The sequence below is a fragment of the Acyrthosiphon pisum genome, chromosome A2 (assembly GCF_005508785.2).
Source record: "Acyrthosiphon pisum isolate AL4f chromosome A2, pea_aphid_22Mar2018_4r6ur, whole genome shotgun sequence".
Lineage (NCBI taxonomy): Eukaryota > Metazoa > Arthropoda > Insecta > Hemiptera > Aphididae > Acyrthosiphon > Acyrthosiphon pisum.
Genome location: NC_042495.1, coordinates 36,876,923 through 36,888,027, shown reverse-complemented (window position 1 = coordinate 36,888,027; position 11,105 = coordinate 36,876,923). Strand labels below are relative to the sequence as shown.

At 31.6% G+C, this 11,105-nt stretch overlaps 1 long non-coding RNA gene across 6 annotated transcripts; it reads right to left on the bottom strand.

Moving 5' to 3' along the window:
- Positions 1–4,001: 4,001 nt before the first annotated feature.
- Positions 4,002–8,582, bottom strand: LOC115034208. 6 transcript variants are annotated; one of them, XR_003839555.1, is made up of 4 exons: positions 7,948–8,582; positions 6,029–7,684; positions 4,873–5,920; positions 4,002–4,798 (listed from the first exon to the last, which is right to left on the bottom strand). It is a non-coding gene; the product is annotated as an uncharacterized LOC115034208 (long non-coding RNA). The 6 variants fall into 6 exon arrangements; XR_003839557.1 differs by having other exon boundaries at positions 4,873–6,277; positions 6,391–7,684; XR_003839556.1 differs by having other exon boundaries at positions 4,873–6,643; positions 6,751–7,684.
- Positions 8,583–11,105: the final 2,523 nt, after the last annotated feature.

Here is an 11,105-nt window from a genome sequence, read left to right as displayed (position 1 = left end):
TGTTATACCATAACTTGTAATATTTCTAATTGTTTAACATTTATGAGTTTATGACATTAAAAATATAAGTATAAATATGTTTAATTATTATTTTATTAAGTGTATATCACCTTATTATTTTATACACATATTTTGATTATTATATTATATGTATGTAAATATTTAACAATTCAAACTTTGTAATATAACACATTTTTAAATATAATTTTGAATTAATATTATTATTTCATGTACCTACCTTTTATACCTATTGTTCATAAGAAAAGTTTCAGTAGTTGGGGCACTTCCCCCAGTGCCCAACCCACTGGCCTAATTAGGTATTAACTATAAAAATATGGTAAAAACAACAATTAATTTGGTTATTTTTAACAATGTTAACAACTATAATTTTTATAATAAGGATAACTACCTATTAATTTAGTTGGATTAACAGCATTATATAGGTAACTTAATACAATAGTTAAATCAACTAAAGTTTATACTTTATAGTTAATAAATAGTAGTCAATTTTATAATTGAAATAACAATAATTATCTTACTAAAAAAAAAAAGTTATTTGAACTATATTTATAGCTATCACATATATAATTATAAATTATGATTAAACTAAACATAAAAATACCTCACTACCACGTGTTTTTTTGTCAAAAACTACTATCTCTAATTCCAACGATACGTGCCGACAATTATCACGATTTTTATTCTGAAAAAAATATTCGGATTGTCCGTAATATATACAAGGGAACGGTCAAGCCACATTTTTAATTTTTGTAATTTAAAATGCAATAAAAATTGTAAAAAATTCAAAAAAATTCAGAATTTCCAACTTAAATATTTAATTAACTAAATACAATCTTAAAAAGGTGGGTAAGTGGATGTCGCTCTACTGTACAGTAGGTTACAAGTGGGTCACTGTATAATGGATAGTATTAAATTTGAATTCAATGATATAATATCACTGTATAAGAAAAACGATTCTGAGCGGAGACGGAATGTCAGTCTAGGTATAAGGTATCTTATATACTTATCTATGGTATTAAAAAAAAAATTGACCAATAATAGGTATCTATAATAAATTCCAAATTAATCATATCACAATTTCCATTAGGTACTTATAACGCGTTATACAATCACAACAAAATAACTAAAATAGTTATTCCAGGTTTTTTAATATGTGATTTCGTCCAAATTTGAGCTTAAAATGACTATAAAAATAAATTGTGCTTATGTTTTTTTATTTTTTGGTAACAGAATTAACTACTTAGGTGGAATCTTGTTTTACATTTTTAATCCTTAGATATAAAAATTGAACATTTTATAAATTTTGAACTACGAAATAATTATTAAATTTTAAATTTGATAAATTTTGTCAAAATTCGATCTTTAAATGCTTATAAAAAAAAATTGTGCATATTTTTAATATTTTTCAACTGCTATTGTAACAATATATCAGGAGCCTTGTATTAAATGTTTACACTTTTTGGCCGAACAGATAAAACTTTATTGATATTTATAGAACAAAAAAACTAAAAAAATTGAAAACTTACAATGTCCGTAAACAGCTCAAAAAGAGTCAAATTATCTTCAAAATTTTATCGTATATAGAAAATGCTAATATAAACATTCAGTGAAATTTTTAAGTATCTACAGTCATTCGTTTTTTAATTACAACAAAATAAGAAAATCGTTACATGAGAAATCGAGTGAATATCAAATGTTGTAAAAATATGAATTTCAAACGATCATAAAAATTTAATTTGACTTTCTTATAGATATTTTTTGTTTGATAAAGGTAGATAATCTTATAAGGAATCTTGTATTACATTTTCATATCTTAGATTTAAAAAGAAAAATTTTTATGAATTTCTAACTCGAAATAATTTGCAAATTTTCGTGATTTTTCCATATTTTGTCATTTTTTGAACTTTAAATGCTTATAAAAAAAAACTGTGACTAACGATTTTTAATATTTTTCATCTGCCTTTGAAACAATATACTAGGAGCCTTCTATTAAATTTTCAAGCTTTTTTATCCAACAAATTAGAGTTACACCAAAAACCAAAATCGATTTTGTTAAAAATCGATTTTGCGTAAAAATTCCCGTTTTTTCTTAATTTTTCTTTTGTTTTTCACGTCGCTTTTGAAAACTACTGGGAAATTTTTACTTTTGACCCCCCAAAGTACCAACTAGATTCACTTTCCTATCAGAAAAGGTACTGTTGAAGAAAATCCAAGCACTTTTACTGTCCTAAAACGTGATGACAGACACAAAAATAAAAAAAAAAAATAAAAAAAAAAAATAAAAAAACACACATCATTGTAAAATCAATACATTCATCGTTCCACTCAGAATCTAAAACGTTTCAGGTGAATAGCATTATACAAAATTCAAATTCTTTTTTTTTTAAACATTTTTATGAATGTAAAATGTAATGTACTAATGTGTAATATCCTGTAATATCAATACAAATATGAAAATTAAATTAAAAAACTATTTAAAGTGAATTTTATAGGTACTATAATTCTTCGCATTTTATATTGCATTTTTTGCATTTTAAGTGCATATAATATTGCATTTTTTGACATTTTTAAGGTTTTTTTGTGCATTAAAATGCCACAGCCCTGGTTATTACTTATTAACAGGGCTCATAATTTCATGCAACTGCATATTTTTTTTTTGCTACACAGGAAAAACATGCTAACTTAGATACAAATCCGTTTCATAACAATAGTAATAATAATATGAAGTTTGATACTTTGATAGTGCATGTATTTGCATGTTTTGGCCTTTGGGACTTCGGTGTAAAGACATTTTTGGCATATAGTCGTATTTTTACAGTCGTAAGTGATATTATTTCATAAAAATATTTTTTAGACAAATATTTGAAAAGTTTCTTGTTTCTCATTTACTTTCCCGTCCAAAAAATTATAGTGTTTTGATTTATTTTTATTCACGTGTGAGTGTGTGACTACTACCTAGTGGCCTAGTACATATCTATTTAGATTTTATGCGTTTTACGTAATACCTACCGCGGAAACAAAGTAATCGCTACCACTACCATCCTCCACCGTACCAAGTCCGTCGTCGAAACGAACCTGTACTGGCATGTACACACGCGCAGCTTCTCACTAACCAGCATTTATAATTTTGTGCATTGGTAGGTACAGTCATTGATTATATAATACATGTATTATATTATAATCAAATTATTGTTTTCTCAAAAATGTATTGGTAGACAATCGGTTATGATTTCGTAATTCAAGTAATATGGCTTATTGAAGCGTTTTACAGCATAAATACCTATTACAAAAATTTTAGACGAGAATTTTTTCTAGAATCGTGGGAAGCCCGATTTTTGATATCTTGTTCCAATCGTCCAATATCGCATGGTAAATTCAAAATTAACACATTTTTTTAAACTTTTTATCGATTACCTAATCATTTAACTAATTAATAAAAAAAATCGATTCATACGATTGTTAGAAGAGTCCTCCTCTACAATTTTTATAATAGGTATTTTTACTGTAAACCACTTCAATATAGTATTACTTGAATTACAAAACCATGATTTTGTGCCATATTTTTTCTACTAATGCGTCCTCTTAAGTTGGAAAACAAAAAAAACACTAATGGAACACTGGAACAGTGTAATTTCTAAAGTAAATATAATTTTTACAAATATTTTACTAAAATATCTCAAAATGAAATACCTACCTAATATTTCATTCCAAATGTTTTCATTGTAAGTGCTGAATATTGGGTGTACACAAATTAGACAAAAAATGACTACCTAATTACGATATATAAAGATGACAAAGCTATTTAAACTTCACAAGTATTTATGTTATTTTTTATTTTATTAATTTTGAGTATTAAATATATAAAAATTAAAAGGAATAAGATACTTTTAAAATGTATTGATTTATTCTTATTATTTTAAAAGTAGGTCATGATTTTTTTTACATAATTTTTTTATTCATATTTTGAGTGCAAAGTTTTAAAATGTTAAATGGCCGTATAAATGAATATTTTCGAACTTTTCAGTTCATATTTTGACAATTTTTAGTGCATGAATGCATACTTATTTATGCGTTTTTTGGTGTATGAATAAGTTACGAGCCCTGCAGTTATTATATGTACCTAGTACCTACTACTATCCGTTATGAATAGATAAAAATATCTATTAGAATTTTGAACCAAAAATACCTCTACATCAACAAATAGGTAGGTTACGAGGTTCCTAAAAAAAATTATGTTTCGGTCCCAATAGATTTTTAAAAAGTTTTGTTTAAAAACCGGCGTTTTTTGGTACAGAGTCGTCTCTGGCGTACTAAACCGTACTTGTCGAGACATCGAGTGTACCTACCTACCTCGTCATTGAGTACAAGTTATAAAATGTCAATAATAATTAACTCAAAAAATGTCTTTATTTCCATCAAATTAATACATTTGTAAGGTTATGAAAGTTTATCCACACTGCTGGTCGCTGGAACGATGTGCTCAAAACTATATAGATTATTTTGTTATACCTATTCTTCTTCGTTTCAACGGCCATCGACTCCACTCCACTCCGATCATTGCAGCGAGTATAGGCCCCATTTTCACAATGTCCAATAACGACAACAATCGTAATACCCCAAAACAAAATAAAACAAAGATTTACTCGTATGTAAATTGAAACATTAGTGTGATTAAATCATTTACCGGAAGCCCGAAGGACTTCCAACTATAGTCCGCGCGTCTGACAACTGTTGTAGGAAGCTGAGATGAGACGGGCGCTCCGGGAAACACATGTTACTGAAGTTGAAATAAAATTTTAATAAAAACTTTAAGTTTAATGTGTAATACATAGTCGTTCACAAGTTCCATACCGTAAGTAATTCGGGCTTCCGTTGTCCATCAAACCATATATTTGATATAATATTATAGATACGCATATACGGCACACGCGACTATAGACTATAAGTGCATAATATAAGTGTAGTGGAAGGCAGTGAACCACAAACTCGATATTCATATCCTGCTAAAAATTGTACAGGGCGTCCAATAAAAACCAACAATCGACCAAATATTAAAAATTTAAAACTTTAAGTCACGCTGTGCTTTAGTTATCATAATATATTGATATCTTTGTTCTATATTTTGTATAACGTTTGACCATATGTCCATATATCCACATTAAGTTTGTACAACGTTTAGTCATGTCTTTATTGGTGGTCCTATACATATTATAAAATATAATATACTATAAATGTATACACAAAAGTAAAAGTCCTAGCAAGACTTCGTTCGGACGGTACTAAGCGAACTATATACGACCTGACGTTTTGACTTCTGATTCCATGCAAATAGTGCATCCCGTGATACGAAGACCCGTTAGACATTAAGTTGAACCTACAAACATATTACATACAGGACGTCCAGTAAACATCAACCAAATATTAGAAATGTAAAACTTTAGGTCGCTTTGTTCTTAAATTATCATAATATATCTTCATTCTTATTTCTTATAGTAGATATAACGTTTGGTCTCTTCTTTATTGGTCGGCCTGTACATATTACCTATAATATATCTGTACCTATCTATATATATATATGTATATACAAAAGTAAAAGTCCTAGCAAAACTTCGCTCGGACGGTACTAAGCAAACTATACGAATACGACCTGACGTTCTGACTTCTGACTCTTTGCAAATAGTGCATACTTTTGGTGCGTTGATATGAAGATCCGTCAGACAGTAAGTATTATTGAACCTACAAACATATTAATACAGGACGTCCAGTAAACATCAACCAAATATTAGAAATGTAAAACTTTAGTCACGTTGTTCTTTAATTATCAAAATAATATATCTTCATTCTAATAGTTTAACGTTTTGTCATGTCTTTATTGGGGCATCCTGCGTACATATATTATCTATAATAAATATATATATATATATATGTTATATATTATACTGCACACAAGAAAGTAAAAGTCCTAGTAAAACTACGATCATGAATGTATAGCAAAGTATAATACGACCTGACGTCCTGCAGACGAATATTACATATAATATGTATAATGCGTTGACACAAAGTCCTGCTTGCACTGTTGAACATACAAAATTAGGTATGTGAAAGGAGTCCGTGGTCCAGTCAAGACAGAGGAATTAATATCGAATATTTGAAATCGTAGAAACTTTAAGTCACGTTGCTCTTTAATTGTCATAATATATTCATATATATACGCATTATATTTGTATAACGTCCAGTCATATATTTATTGGTGGTACTATACATAATATTATAAGATATAATATACTATAAATCATAAATGTATACACAAAAGTGGAAGAGGTAGCCAAACTTCGGCCGGGCGATACTAAGCAAACTATATAATACGACCTGCGACGTTCTGACTTCTGACTCCTTGAAAATAGTATATACGTTTGGTACGCTTTATGAAGACCCGTCAGACAGTATAAGTTGAACCTACAAACATGTGTACAGGAAGTCCGGTAAACATCAACCAAATATTAGAAATTTAAAGGCTTAAAGCTTTAAGTCATGTCGTCCTTCAGTTATCAATGATAACTTATCGTATAATATCTTTGTTCTATATTTTGTATAACATTTGACCATGCACTTATTGGGAATCCTGTAAATGTATAATATAATAATATTATATAGTATATACTATATTGCATGTACACAAAAGTGAAAGTCCTAGCAAAACTATGGTCAGGTAACAAAGTATAATACGACCTGACGTCCTGCAGACGAATATTACGTATTATACGTATCTATAATGCGTTGACACGAAGACCTGCTTGTACTATTGAACATACAAAACTATGTTAAAGGAGTCCGCTGCCGTCCAGTCAAGACCGAATATTTGAAACTGTAAAAACTTTAAGTCACGTTGTTGTTTAATTTCATATTGCGTCCATATTAATATATTTGTATAACGTTCAGTCATGTCTTTATTGGTGGTTCTATACGCGGCTATACATAGTACCTATTATAAGCTATAATATACCTACTATAAATGTAGGTATCTTATACACAAAAGTAAAAGTCCTAGCAAGACTTCGTTCGGACGGTACTAAGCGAACTATATACGACCTGACGTTTTGACTTCTGATTCCATGCAAATAGTGCATATACCATATACGTTTGGTGCGTTGATATGAAGACCCGTTAGACAATAAGTTGAACCTACAAACATATTATGTATACAGACCGTACAGCAAAGTGCAAACATCGACCAAATATTAGAAATGTAAAACTTTAGGTCGCTTTGTTCTTAAATTGTCATATATCTTCATTCTATATTAGTATATAACGTTTGGTCACGTCTTTATTGGGCTGCCTGTACATATCACCTATAATATATACATATACATATATATGTAAAAGTCCTAGCAAAACTCCGGCCGAACGGTATTAAGCAAACTATACGACCTGACGTCATCACAAATAGTGCACAAGTATTATATGATGGTGTTTGTAAGTTATACGTTTTCACTGTCTTATATAATAGATTTTGAAAATGTTGCATTAATTGACTGTCCGAAAAATGCTAAACGAAATTATATTCCACTTGTATATTGATTTTAATTATATAATCTGTACGACTGTGCTGTGTAGTGTTTATCGTTTTTCATTGCTACGCAATGCCAATTGTTGTGGCCAGAATCTAAAAGAATATTGTAATAACTCAAAAAAAAGGGAGGAATGGAATGTATAAGATAATAACATAAAATATATAAATAAGACGCCTGTCAATAGTTATATTAGAATTACCTGATTTAAGCTATTACCTTCCTCCTGATCGTCGGAGGGCTCTCGAGGTCGTGATTCGAGAATATGATCAAATACACCGTACAGTAAGGTTGTAAGCAAATTATTTTACTGCGTGATACCAGCGTTCAACACAAATTATTGTACCAAAAGTATTACCTGACTCGCAGCCGTCCCTGGGCTATGCTGCATCAGTTTTAGGTGACACGAAATAATATTTAAAATTAAACAACTCGAAATAACGAACACGCACTGATTATTGCTCAACACAAGGAGTCCAGTTGCAGCTCGTAGAATTCGGTGTAGAAAAGTTGTGGTTTGGATGCTGTTTGCCGTCTGGTGCTCATGCACTCGAGAGGGGTTGTTGACGAGATGACTGGTGCTCGTGCACTCTGTGGCTGGTGCTCATGCACTACTGAGAGGTACGATATACGGCTAGTATATTAGTTAAAAGGTTAAAAGGTTAGTAATATTACAGTATTCGAGACGTGGCCAGATTATACTTTGTACAATTATTTGTACTGCAGGGAAAATTTAGTCAAATATTTATTCAGCGTGTATACTTATCTAGGGACTACTGCAGGGCGTCAGGACTAGGCCGTTAGCGTTAGGGCACGTCTGTGGTTAAATATTGGACAATATTGCAATAGAACATTTAAGCGTTCATGAAAATGGGTCAAAGCACTCTACCTACTTATTGAAGTCATACGAACCATTGGCTTAAGTGCTTGTAAAAAAAATTGTGCCTATGTATTTTTCAACTGCTATCGTAACAATATATCAGGAGCCTTGTATTACCTTTTTTACTTAACAAATAACAGTTTATTGATATTTATAGAAAAAAAAACTAAAAATATTGAAATTTGAAATTGTCCGTACATACAGCTCAAAACGAGTCAAAATTTTATGGTGTATAGAAAATGAGAATATAAATATGAAGTCAAATTTTTATGTGTCTACAGTTATTCGTTTTTTAATTACAAGAATTAGAAGAAAATCGCTAGGTACTTGCGAAGTCGAGTGAATATCCAATGTTGTAAAAATATGAACTTCAAACGCTCTTAAAAATTTCATTTGACTTTCCGGTAGAGATTATTTTGTTGATAAAGGTAGATAAACTAATAAAAAATCTTGTATCAAATTTTCAAATCTTAAATTTAAAAAGAAAAATTTTTATGAATTTTTAAATAAATATAAATTAGACATAGTTGTACGAGGTGATATAATAGGTATCAAAAGTAAGAGCGGCACGGCGCACAAAAGCACTAACTCAATTTTACAAGTTTTTTTTTTCTAAGTTTGCTAAGAGTTCTTATACATTGTATTTATATATATATATATATATATGTAACCATATGTCCATATATAGGTACCGTGTTATTGACTATATAGGCACTGTGTTATTGAGTATAGACGGCCCTGGTGATAAGTGGTGCTTCTTATAGTTTTCAAGTTTTCAGAGTGTTGACGATACATATAATATAATATTATATAATAGTAGGTACGTATATGTACGCGCTGCAGTATCGCGGTCGCGGATTGCTGACATCGCGAATAGATTCCGGTTGTGTTCCGGCGAGGAAATAAAATTTGAGTGGACTGTATCTTTTGTATATATTCAATGTAGAATAAATATTATAATTTATTAATAATGGTACTGCGACGGTAACCAAAATATAATAATTATTTATGTTAGGTTTGAATCGTAATAATAATTAATAATGTGTATGAAGTCCATCTGTGCAAGTCTGCCCTGGGTGGGTCTTGCTACAGAAAGCTCCGCGTTGAACACGCACTGACGAGATTTGGTGCTCTGCACTCGTATTTATATGCTTGGTCTCGCCCGCTGCGTTGACTACTGTTGCCGCTGCCCCGTCCACTGCGTTCTGCCCTCGTAGGTCCGTATGCGATGCGGCCGGTCCCGTGTTCTGTGACAGACCGGCAGGCGCCAGCCGAGTCAGTCACAGAACACGGCACCGACGCGGCAACTTATTTATTCATTTTCGCCGAATACGCGGCTCATCAAAACCGATTCGTTTTGAGCAATTTTTAACTGTACATTATTGCAACCGGTGTCCCTTGTGACCGAACCGGTCTGACCCGCGGCCTTGCATATAATACATAGATTCGGCCGATACAGTCGTACGCCTCCCGACGTCAAACGTGCTTGTTGCAGCGTTTTATTCGTGACTAACCGACTGTATTCCGAATCTCATCATATTATGCACAAACAAATAGTTGGCTGACTGCCCAGTGTGATGTCATTTTTTAAAATAACTATATTATACCCTTAAGAAAGATTATGATGACATCGGGAAATACTTCGCGTGGCGCGAACAGGTTGTTCCCATTTATCAATTATTATTTTACTCGAGTAAAAAATGAGATTCTTTCCACCGAAACCGTCGCGTAAACAAGATTCGGATCACGACGGTCCTCGGCGATTCGTCAAACTCGCCACCACCACTGCAACTTATGGTGCGTGTGTGTTTTTTTATTATTAATTTAACATTATACGAAGATCGTGTATAGGCGTGATGGTATAAAACACTTCATATATTATAATAATAATAATATTATGACCGGTCGACAAACCCATTCGGAATCGTTTATTATTTTAAGATCGTAAAACTCTATAATTTACTACCGGCTGTCTGCACCTATGATGATGATGTATATAGCGTATATTATAGGCGCGTGCACGGCCATCGACACGTCTCCAAAACATTTATACAGGTACACATCTATTTACGGTCGATGAGTGCTGTAGCTGCGGCCTATATAATATCATGTGAGTTGAGCGCATCACAGAGTGAGTTTAAAAAGGGTCGCGTGGTATTTTCAATCGTTGTTGACGACCCCTGTCCCTGGGGAATCACCGACCCAATTGAGTTCTAATTCTAGTCGAGTTAAATTTTTTTACGAGATCACATAACTATGCTGTGCTCGTGTATAACGCAGTAGGTATAGCCGGCATTCGTATTGCCCACTCCGCGGTAGTCCGGTCGGTTGGCACTAAGTCAACACCGTGTAATCCGATCCAAAAGAATTGATTAACGGTTTAAATTTAAAATAATCACCGATTGGATGCCGCTGTCAGTTGAAAAGCCGACGATTTTTCAATCATAATATTTATAAATTCAAATTTTTACAACATTGGATATTCACTCGATTTCTCATGTAGCGATTTCCTTATTTTGTTCTAATTCAAAAACGAATGACTGTAGAAACTTGAAAATTTCACTGAATGTTTATATTAGCATTTCCTATACACCATACAAGTTTTGAAAATATTTTGACTCTTTTTGAGCTGTTTA